This window comes from Strix aluco, chromosome 10, assembly GCF_031877795.1.
Source record: "Strix aluco isolate bStrAlu1 chromosome 10, bStrAlu1.hap1, whole genome shotgun sequence".
Classification (NCBI taxonomy): Eukaryota; Metazoa; Chordata; class Aves; order Strigiformes; family Strigidae; genus Strix; species Strix aluco.
The window spans coordinates 27540381-27555915 of NC_133940.1; the positions used below are offsets into that span (position 1 = coordinate 27540381).

The 15535-nt window shown below is 45.2% G+C and overlaps 1 protein-coding gene across 3 annotated transcripts in view; it reads left to right on the forward strand.

Moving 5' to 3' along the window:
- The first annotated feature begins 6979 nt into the window (after window positions 1–6979).
- LOC141927647 (fibronectin type-III domain-containing protein 3a-like) overlaps window positions 6980–15535 on the forward strand; it is a 49961-nt gene continuing 41405 nt past the window's right edge. For 2 of the 3 annotated variants that reach the window (XM_074834844.1, XM_074834845.1), the window contains exons 1-2: window positions 6982–7066; window positions 12195–12298. The gene's annotated coding sequence lies outside the window, so the exon portion shown is untranslated. Of the gene's footprint in view, window positions 7067–12194; window positions 12299–15535 lie in introns of all 3 variants that reach the window. The other variant, XM_074834846.1, reaches the window with a different exon arrangement.

Consider the following 15535-nt stretch of genomic DNA (forward strand, 5'->3'; position numbering starts at 1 on the left):
AAGCAGACCTGACTGAACTCCACCAGCCCTGCTACCAGGTCAGCTGAGGAACTGCCTGTGTGTTTACCCTGGGAGCTCCTCAGAGCCTGAGCCTTCCCGCCGCTGAAATGCCCCACACATCTCCCATGTGCTCTGAGGATGCTGTAACACCACGGAGCGTGGCCAGGACGGGTTCCCTCCTGCAAGGTGAAGCTGTTTTCGAGGAGACCACAATTTCCTTCAGCTGTATGGGTTTTTTTTTTTGTTTGCTTCTCAGCTTCAGGGAAGAGTTATAAATTTATGGGTAAACACAGCTAGTGTTTGGAATTAGACTGAATTGGGATATTTGATTCCTACCTGAGCCATTGCTGAGTAATTTGAGGAGGAACTGAGCAGAAAGACCTTGCAGAAGGTGGGAAAGTCATGTTGGAGAGACCGGGCGGGTGTCCCACAGCCATCTCCTCCCATGCTGGGGCTGCAGAAGAGCAGCAGCTCCAGTCTGGGGCCTGGAGAAGCGAGCAATGAGCCTGCTCCAGGCTTCCAGGCGAGGAAAGCGTTGGTGCTGAGGCAGCGCTCGGGGCCGTGGCAGCCCACCCGCTTCTCCAAGGCTCCACAGAGCTGCGGACTGGTCGCTATGAGCCCCCTGACAAACAACGCTTGCCCCTGGACTCCCGTGGCTCAGCAAAGAGTGGCTGTTAATGTGTTAATTACAGGGGCCGAGTTCAGCAAGGAGTCAGAGTGGCTGCTAAATATAAGCAGGCGGTCATTCCAACGAAGGCAGCTGACCGCTCCCGTCTGTAGCAGGCTAACAGGCACCTCCAGGGATCCTTGAGGCCCTTCCAGCCTCTTTTCCCCCTCATTTCAAGAGCAGCCAGAGCGCAATTAGTTTGCCACGGCTGATCAGCAGCCTGTGTCGAGCTCCAGAGGAGCCGCGCTGCCATTCAGTGCTCCCTGGCATCCTCTGTTATTATTTACAGGTGTCCTCCGGCAGCGAGGAAGGTGGGAGCTCTGGCTGTCCCTGCTCCCGGTGTGGGTGACAAGGGCAGGCTTAGCTTCTCCTGGCACACAGAGAGGCTGCAGCAACAACCCAGGGTTTAATTCGCTTTTCCTAACAGACTCTGTTGTGTTCCCAATAAACTCGGTCAAACCCGAAGGCTGGGGCGAAGGAAGACGCAGGTGCAGCTCTAGGTCAGGACACACTGTGTTTGCACACAGGCTGCACCGGATAATAAGTGAGAGAAAGAATCGTAAACCAGATGTTCTGTGCAAAGTGCAAATTGCCCAGGCACTGAACTTCATCCCTTGCCACTTACAACAGCCATAAACACAAGGTATGTTTATTGTGGGTTGCGGAGGGCTTTTGTTTTGCACCTTTATCATCGCTTTGTACCAACAGCATCGTGGAGCCAGTGATGATATTTAGTGACTTCATGTGAGATTTTATGTGAGAACTTCTATGTCAGGAGTTGCTGGTGTGGTGTGGTGGGTTCACAGGGGGGTTCTGGGTCCTGCTCGGCAAAAGAAGGTGCAGACAGCAAAACGTGATGTCCGTCTGCCTCTCCATCACCTGCCAAACTTCTCTGCCAATCCATTCTGGCCTGCCCACACTGATGCCAAGAATCTGTCTTCTTTCTTCATAAGATGACTCTCATTTTTTCTATAACAATACTACCAGTTCTAGTTGTACCAGGAACATAAACCACTGTGTCCACGGAGAGAGCAGAAAGTACTGTAGATATTACTGGGCTCAAAAGAAAATCTCTAAACTTGGTTTAATTTCTTCACTTAAAATGGCATTTTTTTTTAACGACATAGCGGACAAAACAACACAGAGCATGGGGCGGAGTGCTGGTATAATCCAGTGCCTCTGACGGTAGCACCTATTTGTTTAGAGAGTGTTGATTACCATTAAATCATTTCTGCTGGTGATGACTTGCTTTGGGGGTTCAGTTGCAAACAAACGGCAAATTTTCTGCGATAGGGATGAGTGCACCTGTACATGCAAAACAGCAGGCGTGTTTCAGCTACCTGCAAGGGAAACTCCTGCTCCTGATGCCATACAGGCTTTTCCCATTGTGCTTCTTTCAAAATATACGGCACAGCATGCTGGTTTTGCTCTCGATGGACCAGATCCTCAGCTGGAGAAAACACTCCTAATTCCACTGGGGTGGATGGAGTAATGCCAATACGTACTGGCGGAAAATTTGCTCCAGTATACACTGTTTACTTTTGAGGATCTAAGCACATACGCTTCCAAGAAAGTGCTGTTTGATAGAGGTTTGTTTGCCAGGTTGCCTTGCCTCAGTCCCTCCTAAAGTGTACACAACAGTATTTTGTATATAATAAGAGAAAGTGAAGTGAATGTGTTCCAAAACGTCGTTTGCAGGTCCTAACGCATTCAAGAGATGGGGGGCTTTGCTAGACATCAGTTAAAATAACCACAATCATCATTATTATGGCCATGCAAGTATGAGGGGAAAAATGTTCTTATTATGGGCTGGAACTAGAAATCCAGAGCAGCTGCTAATCATCATGGTAAGTGGGCTGTTAGTTTGGAGGGGTGTTTATGCATCCAGGTATTTACTGTGTCCAGCTGCAAGCAGCAGTTTTTTGGTTTTCAAGCCTTTCAGCAACCTCCCCTGACCATGTTCAGATTGGAATTTGTTGTAATTGTAATATTCCTCTTACCTCTCTTTTCTCCCCTTTCTTGTCAAAGGCTTTTCTTTTCCGTTTCTTTAATATTTTTCTTCCCCTCCCCTTTTTTTCTGACACCTAGAGCAGTAGAAATAGCAAAGAAAAAAATAGAGATTGCAATTCAAAATTTTCTAATGGAAGAATGAGCATGTTTTTGGCACTGTTTCTTGCCATTGTTTTGTTAAGACGGACTCTCCTTAACTCTCCTTTTCCATTCCAGAGACTGCCCTTCCTTTATAAGCCCAGATTTCTTCCCATTCGTACTCTCTTCCCTCCCTCCTGACTCATTTCCACTTCCCATTTTGGCTGTTTCTTTTCTCTTTCCTTTTCCTTTCTCGAAATGCTCTCTGATCTTATATTCTGCTATTTTTAATTCTTTCTTCCCAGGCCTGGATCCACTCCCGACTGGTGTGTGTGCCTCTCTACTCTCTTCCTCTCCAGACTGAAAGGACAGTCCGGGCAATCATTTCCTCAAAATCCAACTTTTTCTAACCCAGGGACTCGAGATAAGCATTGCCTGCCTTTGTGTGTGGAACCCAGCATCACCGCTGTCCTTGCACAGTCCTTATGGCTCTCCAGGAATTTCAAAATATAAAGCTTCCCTCAGACTTGTTCCGTGCTGTTCTGTAACTTCTGACCTATCTAACCAGGGCCTTCTTTCCAGGCAGTTTAGCTACAGTGCTACTCACACCAAATATTTCTTCTGCACAGCTTTGCCATCTGGAACAGCCCGTCTATGTGCCTTCAGCCTCACTGACTGGCCGTACAGTTTCCAGTTTCAGCCGAAAAAAAATTTTCCCTTACTGTCATCCCATAGCAATCTGAATGTAGGATGCAGGCAGCAAACATTCAGTCATTTATTTTCCACGGTGTGGGACTAGTTCTTGTACTTGAAGCAATTTCAGTTTTAAAGGAGCCCTGGAGCTTGTGGAATGTGGGCAGTTTTTAGATCTTTCATCCTAAGTCTCACTAGCAACTAGCTACCACTCTGTAAACTTTTCCATCAGACATCGTATTTCCTCGAATTACCAGTGAATACCTTGCTAGGATATAAAGTATATTTAGAATGGAAAATTAAGGGGGAAAAAAATTATTTCATGAAAGGTCAGGGGGAAAGGAAAAGGATTTTTCTGAGTGCTAAAATACTGCATTATTACCTACAAAGGAATTCTTGTAATAATCAAAGCTGGGAGGTCCAATAGCCTTCAGTGCAAAGAATGCTCAGCATTCACCCCCGAAGACCTTCTTTATTCTGGATATCAGACACAGTATGCTCATGATGAGGAATCAGACCTTCGTGTATCACACAACACCACCAGTCATAACTTTTAAGGTTTAGCTGGCAATGAATAAACACCGAGCCCGCGAAGTCAAAATAGTCCTTGAATTGCCTTGAATTGCTGCCTTCAGCAGCAACATTCATCTAATGCAATGTATTTCAGATTTCCAAATCACATCCTGATGGGTCTCTTTCAGAGGATCTCCCAAAAATTAAGTACAAATATTTCACTTCAGAAATTAAATCCCCAGGGCACTAGATATGCTTCGCTGCAGATTAGTTAGAGCCTGTGGAGTTATAAGATTCCTGAGATGGAGTGCTGAAGATTCCAGGAATTCTCTCAAAGGTGAAATGATTAACCAACCTTTTGTTCCTAGAGCACAATAATGCAGAAAGCAGGTCTGCATTCACCGAGTCCCGTGCTGGTCTTGTCTTCTACCTTTTCTGAAGTGTTCACAAGCCTTAAATCTGAGCTGGAATTACAGAATTTCATTTCAGAATTGTCAGTGAAACAAAGAGCTAAGTATTAGTGACAAAAGTACGATGTGACTCAAGACAGAGGAGCAGCTTATTTTTTCTCTGAATTCTTTCCTGGAGATTTCAACTTATTTTATAGGCATGAAGAATTACTACTTTTTTATCAACCATAATAAAACACATGATGTACTGATCCACACTATTCCACAGGGCAAAAGTAGAGCTGCTGCTTTTCTGTACCAGAATCAGGCCAGTAGTCACATGTGTGCAGTAAAACTTGTGGAAGGGGCAGAAAGAAGAGGAAATTTCAGTGCAGAGACCAGGACAGGGATTTTGCCAGTTACCTCCTTAAGAGGAAAAGGTTTCTCCTGCCTTCTTCACCTGGAATTGGCCATCAATTCCGCTACCAAATTTTGCTTTTCAGATCACAAAGGACATTACAATGAGCTGTTCAGTCAAAGAAGTTCCCGTATGCATGCAAAAGCTTAAATAAGTAGGGGTGACAGTAGAGATCTGAGAGTGGAAAGGTAATGTTCTCCTTCCAAAAGCCATTTTTTAATGCACCAACAGTGTTATTCTGCACCAAATGTACATTTTCAGTGATTTTGATTCCCTGTGCCCCATAGGGCAGCCCACCCATGAAGCACGATAGCATTTGCTTGTTTTCTCCCCGAAACAGATGTAAAATTTAAAAACATTAGTGAAGCCTTGTTACAGCTAGATGATCAAATGCAACAAAAGAGAAGAAAGGGACAACACTTCAGCAAGTGCCAAACAGATATGCAATCTGAGGGTGATTTTATCTGTTCTTTCACTGATTGCTACCCATTTGAAGAGAATATATTACTCATTTATGCATAAATGAGTAAAATCAACTGTAAAGTTACACTGGGTGTTTTTGTGGCATTTATTTAACACGGTAAGTTACCAGTCACCTAGAAATTCAGCAGACACCACCACCTCTGGCCTTCCTTAACACTGCTTGCTTATTTAAAAAGATGGATGGGAATTTATTTTGGTCTTGTTTAGCATAGGTTGTTCAGTATGGCAAATCAACCACTTCCACTGGTCTCCAGAGAGAAACTCTCTGACATAAAGGAACAAGCTCTTCTATTCATTATAAAATTTCCTATATTCATTAAAAATATATCTAAGATCAATCCAGGGGTAAACACACGGACATTCGTCTTAAAAGGTTAGTTGCATTATAAATATATTATATAGCTTGCATAAAAATGTCCAATTTGACCTTTTTCTTCTAAACTGCTGTGATCCACAATTTCCATGGAGCTTGTATATCAGCACAGCTGTCACATTTATTTTGCATCCACACAGAAGCTGACTTCCATGGTGCGTGCAAAATATCCCTTAAATCACCACTTTAAAAAAACGTGCCTCAGACTTGCTTGAAACATGTTAATGGAAACGTATCAGTGCAAACCGTCCAGTGGAAGTAAGCTGAAGAGCGCAAAATTTATTGCTACATTAATTGCCAGAGAAAATGGATGTGCTAGAGGGTGTCTTCAGCCTGTGCTGGGTTTTTTTCAGCCCCTACCCTTGATCCTGTTTGGAACAGGGCTTGGCATCCCCAAGGGTTCAGGATGCTCCGATAACGGGTAAGAGTGGATGTGGAGAATGGAGCAGCACATCAGAGTCAGGTTGACCCAGCGCTGAGGGATCTGGTGGAGTTGGGAACGGTCAGTGTGAGGTTCATGGTTGGACTGGAGGAGCTTCAAGGGCTTTTCCAACCGAGATTATTCTGTGATACCCCCGGCTCCTCGTTTTGACAAGCCAGTAACGAAATCTTGCCTTCCTCTTTGCTTTGCCCACTTAAAACAGTTGGCGTAAAACCCCTCACTTCTCATGGTCGTCAGCATTAATGATTTTTATATTATTACACAGTATTAGAGTTCGGGTCTTTGGTCTCTGCGCGTGCTGTGACCCATCTATCCCCTTAAGTTGTGGCGGGGGGGGGAATGAAAGGTATAAAATGTGTAAATCACCACACTTGTCCTGGTTTTGGCACGACGACGGGGGGACAGAGGCCGAAGAGCTCCCGGCCAGAGTTGGGCACCGGTTCGTGTCTCACAGCCGGAGCACGGGCAGCGGCACGGGCTGTGCCATCGGGTGACGGGCAGTGCCCAGGCTGGACACCGGCCATCAGGTGCCACCAACTCCGAGGGACAGGGGGACAGGGCCCGGCTGGGGCTGCAGAGCCCGGCGGCACCTCAGGGGACGCGGCCCAGGCCTCCTTCATGGCGGGATGGTGGGTGCCAGCCAGCCACCCGCTCCGGCCACTGTCACACCTTCGTCTCCACTCAGTGCCACCTCTGCCATGAAGAGCTGCGTCCCCTCCCTCCCCCACAGCCCTGCCTCCCCCCTCAGGGACCCGCGGGCCGGAGCTCCCGCCCAGTCGGGGCCTTCCAGCCACCTGCGGGTTCCCCCGCTCGCCCCCCCCGCGCCTCTTTTCGCGGGAGCGGGTGGTTGGAAGACGAAGATCGGCCCGGGCTGTGGTTGGCGCGCCCGCCCGCCCCCGGCCGGCGGCGCAGGCGCAGTGCCCGCATTCCATCATGGCGGAACGGTCGGTTGGCGGTCGGCAGCGCCGGGCTTGAGGCGGGGGCTGCGGCGTCGCGGACGGTCAGTGCTGCCGCGACGCGGACCGGGACCGGGGTGGGGGGGGGGACACGTTCCCGTGGGCTCCCTTTGCCCTCAGTTTCCCGCCCGGGGGAGGGAGGAGGGCGGCGGGACCGGGCCGGGGGAGAGCGGCGCTCCCCACCCAAGGCGCGGTGGGCAGTGCCAGGAGCTGGCGGCCGGCTCGACCCGCCGGCGGCGGGGCGCGGAGCCCCGAGGTGGGCAGCGGAGCCCCGCCGAGACCGGGGAGGAGGTGGGAGGCGGGGGGGTGCCGGCCCGTCTGTGGCGGGACGGCGGCCGGGAGAAAACGGGGCGGGGGGGGGTAGTGGGGGGCTGCTGTGTGGGACGGGGCGGGGGGCAGCGGGGTGCCCGCCGTGTGGGGGGACGGGGGCAGGAGCGCGGGCGATGGAGGGGAGAAGCGGGAGCCCGGGTGTTGGGAGGGGGGAGCCCGGGGTGTGAGGCAGGTTTGGGGGTGGACGTGGCGCACGGGGCAGGTGGGGGCAGCCCGGCGTGTGGGGGAAGATGGGGTGCTGGGGTGTGGGGCAGGCGGGAGGGGGGAGCCGGAGGAGGAGGAGGGCTGGAGGGGTGGACGCGGGGCATCTGCCCCAGGAGAACCGGGGGGTCTGGGGTGCAGGGGCTGGGGGGGGGTTGCAGGTCCTAACGGGGCAGCCCCGCTGGTGGGGGGGGTGGGCAGGCTGGGGAGACGGAGGGGGCCGGGGCTGCGGCGGTTCCCCTCGCAGGGCGGGGGGGGGTCTCGGCTGGGTTTCAGCGAGTCCCGCTGCGCCTCCGCGGGTGGGGTTCATGCCAGCGGTCTCCCCAGACTCGCTCTTTCCTCCGCCCTTCCCGCTCCTTTCCTTAACGCACAAATTCTCCGTCTCTCTCTCTCTCTCTCTCTCTCTCCCCTCCTCCCCCCCCCCTTTCCTTTTTCTTTGGGGAGGGGGGGGAGGATCTGAAGTCGTGTGTGTCCCCCCCAACCTTCCCCCTTACCGCCCCCCCCCCCCCCCCCCCCCTTTCTCCCTCCTCGGCAGCCGGCGCTGCTGCCTGCAAATGCCACGTAGCCTTCTGGTTGTTCCCCTTGGCTGATCAGCAGCTCGAGTACCAGACACCTCCCCCAGCTCCTCCTGGGGTCGGGGCAGGGGGAGGTCAGTCCTGTCATCCACTGTTTGGGTGGTGACCAGCTCTTACCCTCCCCCATTCTGCTTTGTCCCCCTCTGCCTTGGGGGCAGCAGCAAAGGTGGGGACCCTACTGTGACCGCTTTTCAGCGCAATCCTATTTTACTGCCTCTTACAAAAGGCTCTTGACTTCAGCAACGTGCGGTTGCCTTTCCTTGGGAGGGCTGGGGGGGGCGAGTCTCCGGGGATTCATGGCCCCCCAGCCTCAGCAGCCCCTCCACTACCTCTTATTTGAGGCGCTTGTTGTGTGGCACATGGCAGTCACCTCAGAAAACAGGGTAATAATGGTTGCTGGCAGGTGTATTTGCTTCCTTCAGCGGCTCGCTCTCAGCTGGTTCCTGAGTTTTGTTTCTGTTTAAAACTTGCTACTCAGACGTCTCGTTGGAACAATGGACATTTTCTGTAAAGTGAATTTTTATAATTTGAGGTTTAGATTTCTATCCAGTCTTCAACTATTTTACGTCGTTTCTGTCCTGTGGAAGCTGGGTTTTTACCGCTGGCCCTCCCTCCTTGCTTTACCTGATGCCTAATTGTGAATATTGACACATGGTACAGCTGCAGATAAGTTCTTCAATAGACCAGTGCCTGTGGTCTGTGATTCCTAATGTTCTTCTAATGTATTTATCTTTATGACACTTGATTCAATAGGGAAATACTATCTCACTCACAGATGGAAAGACTGAGGCACCGAAATATTTATGGCCCAAGGTCACACAGGAAGTATGTGGTGAGGCAGGGAATTGAATCTAGATTTCCTGAGACTCAGATTAGCATTTTAACCAGGGAAGCATCCTCTCTGTGTTTTAAGCCAATAAATTGACCTTGGAGTTAATATCCAGTGTGGAAGAAAGTACTTTGTGTTTTGTTCAGTATCTTTGTGAGTAAGAAGCAAAACCCGAGTTGCTTCCCACACTTGCATTCCTTTCCTTGTTTTTTTGTAATTTGTATGTGAAAAAGGATAAGGTGGTAAAATAGGAGAGATGTTGACTTTCTCAAGGCTCTGTGTGTGTTATCATGCATGTTGAAAAAGAGCCAGCTATTACGCTGTCCTCTCTTTTAGGTCTTTTTACCTTACTGTGTTCCAACTCTCTGAAAGTTTTGGAATGCTGTTGTTGTCTGGGAATAATTTGTTCTTAGCCAGGATCAAATAAATCTAATATTCTATAAAGCTGACTTGAAAGCAATCTACTTTGTGTTCATTGGTATCCTGGATCTTAGTTTGTGATTCTTAATACAGCAGTCTGTGAATAAACAGGACTTGTATTGACTGTCTTGAACGTCTCCTGGAGCAAGCTATTACAAGTTGTTCTCTTGGTTCTAGGCTCACTATTGTTGCAGCAAGTTTTTGAAAAACTTGGCCTTAACTGCAGTTAAGAAGCACTTTGACAATGAAATGGAATAATTTCAACTTCTTGGGCTTTGTATCTGCTCAGATACGTGTTGCAGGCTGTTCCTGTTATATTAGAATAGCTTTTTTAAATTTGGTGTTTAATTTTACTACAGCGTTTTTACTTGCCAATGGTTTTGAGGAATTGGATGTTAGAATAGTTTAAAACAATAACTCCTAGTGTACTCACCTTTAAAGAGAATAAAGATAACTTTGTCTGCACGAATGCGTTTCCTGCCACAACCCTTGATCACAAACTGCATCTTTCTTTGATGTTGTACTGAAACCAAATTTGCAACAAAGATGACTATAAATGTTCTATATAGCACTTTTAACGGTCTTTTGTTTGGGTTTTTTTGGAGGCTAGCATTTGCATCGTGTTTGTTGACTTGTGTGGGTTGTCACACCCATGCCAACAATGTTTCATCTTTTATGTTTATTTTTAGGAAAGGTTTGGTGAGTCCTTAAAAAACAAGATTTCATATGTGCTATGCAAACAGTAAAAATTCCAGCATTCTGCTCGCAAGAGAGAGTGCCTGGCCTTGGCAGACCCCGCTGGGAATGCAGTACATTTGAGCAGTACTATATATGTATTTGCAGACCCATTTGAATGCCCATTATTGAAAAAGGTTTTCGAATTCCTTTGGGTGAATTTCAAGCAAATCAGAATACATGTTTTGCACTTGGGAGACTGAAGCTGGCACTTCTATTTGATGACCTGCTATTTCCCCAGCTTGGAAGACTTCTTGTCAAACTGTAGAAGTAAGCTTGTAACTTTTAAGAAAATATGTAACTGGGAAGGCATTCTTACAATATTCTGCATCAAAGTCATAAGCCGGTATGAAATATTGTAAGAATGCCCTCCCTAGTTACATATTTTCTTAATTTCCTGTCGTCATTTCATTTAATCGGACAAGAATTTTAAATTTATCTCTGAAAGCAGATGAGAAGACGTCAGTATTAGTAATATGGCAACAGTCAAGAGACTTTAGGAAAAAAATTACGTTTGTCACTTCTAATTTTGCTGTATCTCAAAACGATCAGGTCTGAGTGATCGGTGTTTAAAATTGTGGTTGCTCATTGCTCTGGTTTCAAGGCTGGTGAATATCAGGGAATTGACCTTTTCATTTTTTTTCACCTGTTTTTAGCAAGTTGTCACGAAGCTTACCAAGGTCAAGATGGTTAGTTTTCAGCTGTTATCTTTGCTGCAAGCCAGACCTTAACTGAAAAGTTTTGGATTCCTGAGTGAGGAGCACACACTGAACTCTTTATTGCATTCTTGAAGAGCTTATTGTAAAAGCAGCGATAATTTATTCTTTCAGTGGTGCTAACACAATCCTTTCTGTGTATTGACCAGCAAAGACAGACCACTGGCTCAGAGCCCTTAGTCCGCTTCAATCTTAATGTAAATCTGCCGTTGTTCCCAGTATCTTGATTGATGTGGAAAATGCCTCCGTTTGCTGAAGATTCACTTGTCTGGCATCAGGGCCTGATGCTTTGTATCTTTTTTGCCCATGTCTTATTAAAAGTAGTTCAGGAGGAACATTTATTAGGCTGTGACTTCAGAAACATCTGCGACTTCAAGACAGTATCACCTTTCTGGTGAACCTAACAATGCATCTGCTGTGTTTGCTGGAGGAACCGTGAGCTTCTGCTGGCGGGCTCAGGGCAAAGTTAGTCTATACCCTACCTGAATGAGCTACGCAGGTGGTGATTTCCTGGAGCATCCCAGTAAAACTGCAGAACATACCTTTAGAAAACCTGTACTGGGAATTGACTAATATTTGTAAAGACTTTCTAAGTTTGGAGGGCCAAACCAATGTAATTCATAATCCTCAATGTGTAAACGGTTTAGGAACTGGATCCAGTAGCTTGAGAAAGATAATGGTTTTTACATCGTTAAATTTAACATCTTGAACAGCTTCAGTGACTACTCAGGCTCTTCATTGCCTTCTCATGGTGGAGCATCTTTAGCGGAACAGTTTCTAGAATAAAGTTGCGCTGCCCCGTAACAGTAAACTCTGACTGTATTTTCCAGGTTGTACAATTTATGTCTGTTTTATGTCCCCTATCAGAGGGGACATGATAGTTTAAATTTTGATCTATTCACATCCTTTTTGGAAGTTGATTTTTTTCATCATTATTGTTATATACAGGCATAGAGCATTGAGTAGATAACTAAGTCACTTAATTACCACAGAATGCGCTTCGTACGGGAACCATCTGCATAGTGCTCAAGTTACCTTTCGCTAATTAGATCACAGATAAGCAACGGAGCGTCTTTGGCTAATACGGCATTAAATGTATGCGCAGTGTTTACGCAGTTGTCAGGTTTTGCATCCTGTACACACTGAATAAATGCAAGAAGGGTGCATAAGGTCTTCTGGTTCTTCCCCAGTGGAGTCTTCCTTAAGTTTTATTTGCTGGTTCTAGTTGAGTTAATCACTGGCTGTTCTCTGATGTCTTTTGCTGTCTTACTGAATGTAGGTTGTTTTCTGCAGCTTTTTTTCGTAAGACTTTATGCTTGCCAAGTCACTAAAAAGAAAACTACTGTTACTTTTTTCTTGTCTGCAGAAAGAAGACTGAGGGACAGGACAGCACATTGCTCTTACTACAGCAGGCACTGACCGTGTAACATTTATCAACAGGAGCAAATTCAAGTCAGGAGAGTGTCAACGGTAATTAGACATAACTTGCTATTCTCCTGGATTTTGTGAAGCATTTTTTCCTGTTAAGTCTCTAAGCAACTCTTTAAGGTGAAATAATATAAAAGTATTTCACAGACTTCTAAACTTAGGACTCCTTTTTTTTTTTTTTTCCTGGAAGAAATTTTTGGATAGCTTAATATCAAATGGAAAAAATGAATTAGGGAAGGAAGAACTGATAGAGTAAGAAGAGGTTCAGTATTTCCACATAAACATTATTGATTTTATAAGGTAGCAACCTTATCTTTATTTCTTTATTTTCACATAACTTTCTCTCTCTCTCTGCCCCCCCCCCCCCCCCCCCCATCCTTAGCTGGAAATGTTGTCTTTGAGAGACTTGCTTGATTGGCCTTTGGATAAAGAAAGTAAATTCTGTTTTTAGCAAAATGCATTTCCTGTGTAGAAAACAGCTCAAGCGGGTGGTAACATACTGATCAGTGACCAACTAGGTGACATTACTCAAGATATATCACTTTAGCTGGAGCTTATGGAATTGAGTTCCTCAGTCATCAAATTGATCAGGTCATGAAACTGACCTGATTGAAAAGCAGAGAGAAATCTGTCAGAAAATTGCCACAGTAGGGCACTTGCGAGAGGAAGAACTCTCCAACTTTCTTTTTTTTAAATGAAGATTCCTGTGAATTATCTTCTTATGTACCATACTGTAAGACCCTTATGAAACCATGGCAGTTGCATTCTTGAAAATACAAGTAGCCAAAAGTAAAGACGAGTTTTAGAAGCTGGTGGCTAGAACAGTGTGTTTTCCACGGGAGGAGAATAAGCAGGTCCAGTAAAGTATTTGTGAATCAGAAATCACCTATTTGATGTAAAGATACAAAGTAGTTGTTTTTGGTTTTTGAAGAGTTGACGTGAGTATGTTCTGAAGACCATTGTCAAGCTTTTTCTAAACAGAACAAATAGAACCACCCGTTGCATTGGTGGAGGCCTGGTCTTTCCAATTAATTTATTTGAATTCATGTTTCATGACCTACCTACGGATTACAGGAGACCTGTTGTTAATACTGCTCAAAATGGGTTTCCATTAATACTACACAACTATTATACAGTCCCTAATTAACCCGGTCCTTTGACAAGATTTTGATCACTGTACGTGTGATGTTACATATAGCTTACAAGAGCGTACTCGTTAGCCCAACGCCACTCTGCGTTGAGGAGAGCAGTTGCACAGCGGCTGGGTTACAGAATGAAATCCTGTTTTTGTGTTACATCACAGCTAACATGCTGCTCATGGAATTGAAAGGCATCCAAGCAGATTTTAGTTTTTCTATGACGGGGGTATATTTTTGCTGAGGTTAGGTCCCGCCTAATGAATTGGTTTTCATGTTACTAATAGGCACCAAAATTCAAGTGTGACATGCTCATCTCAACTTTGTGCAGTTTAACCCATCTTCCCAAATCCTTTCATGTTTGGTTCACAAGTGTCTAATGCAACAGAAGAAATGAAATAAAGAACTGAATGGTAGCTAATTGATGTAGAATAGAATGTGATGTGAAACTACGTAAGTACAAAGCAAGTCTTTGGGGAGAAAAGTTGAAAGTGCCCTGTGAGCAAAACATCAATCAGCAGATGGATTGCTTACAAGATACAAAGGAAAAAAAATTGGTAACCGTGTTATAGTCCTGAAGTTGAATGGGTGTTTGGGGAGGAAAATCATTTAACCATGGTAAATACAGGATTTGGATGAGGTATTTTTATCTGCTGTTTAATGCCCTTTATTAAGTAGCTTCCACATTGATACCTCTTTAATGGGGATCGGTTGCTTTCAGTTCTATGTGCAGTATTAAAGTGTTCCAAAGTAGTGGTCTGTACCGTAATGTCTGACTTCAGCTGGGTTCGTCATACTGCAGTTACTTGAAGGAACAAAGGCAGCCTTTAATGTTTGCATGGATGTAAGTAGCTTTAGTACTCTTTAAGTACTTGCAAGATGGTACATGTTAGTATTGAGCAGAATGACTTTCATCAGAAGGTTTAATCTGCTTACCAATGCAGATATTTTTGTCCATTTCAAAATGTCAGGAGTGATAATTATTTAGAAGAATTATTCAGTTTTGGAAGATATTATGTAAACAACTGTTTGGTGTATTGTAAACTGTCATTTTGCTTTTTAATGTCTAGCTTTCTTAAAATATAAACTTTATAAAAGCGTATATAAACTGTCATCCTTAGATTCTTCAAAACTGTGATAATTTCCACTTACGGTCTTATGTAAATACGTGATTACATCCTCAGACTTGTAGCAGGTTAACTGATTTACCAGTAAATATTTAAAGCTCAGATATAGAAGCAAATTATTTTATTGTGTTACCATGCATCAGCTGTACTGTGATAAAGGGTTTTATGTGTGTTCCTGGTCTGTCACAAACACCGAGTGAAGTGAGCTTGCTTAAACCTCCTGTATGATCTCATACTTGTATTTTACCCTGCATTTTCCATGAACTAAAAAAATGTGCATGGTCTGTTACCATGAGACTGCTCAGATGTGGTAATTCAAGTAATTTATTGGTGTGTTTTAGCCTTTGGTTTAAGTATAACCTGTTTTAACTAGACTAATTTGATCCACTGTGCAGCTAGAGCCTTACAGCCTGAACCTCTTCTCATGTTGCGCAAGAAAAACAGTCTTCAGTTTGTGTATCAAAATAATTCTTCCTTGCCTGAAGTTTGCATAATCTCTTACAGTTTGAAGAAATCCTTTGCTTTCGCTGTATTTTTATGCTTGTTTTTGAAGTCATGTTGTGTAAGAGTTCTTAAATTAAAAAGCTTGTTTGTGTCAACACATTGACAGGATACATGAAGCACACTTCTGATTCACAGAAGCAGATTGAATCAGAGCTGGTGGAAAATCAACATTTGCTTTCCTTAGTGCCTACAGAAACCTGAGGGGCAAACTTCTGCTTGTATTAATGTTGTGAAGTCCTGATTTTACTTCTGTTGGATTAGACAACTGACTGCTCTGACCAGTCTCATGGTAGGGAGTCTTTCCTGGAAATTGTGTTGTTACTGTTGGTTTTAACAATCTGGGTGATTGTTCTCTCTTCAGGTCAAGTTTAAAGTAAATAAATTGTTGTTCAAGATTTGGAATGCAAGCATTTGGAAAACAACTTTTGGATCACATCTTGACTGTATCATACTAACTGTACCAACTTCATGCATATGTCTGCCATCCCTTAACGCTCGCTAGCTTAATTTAG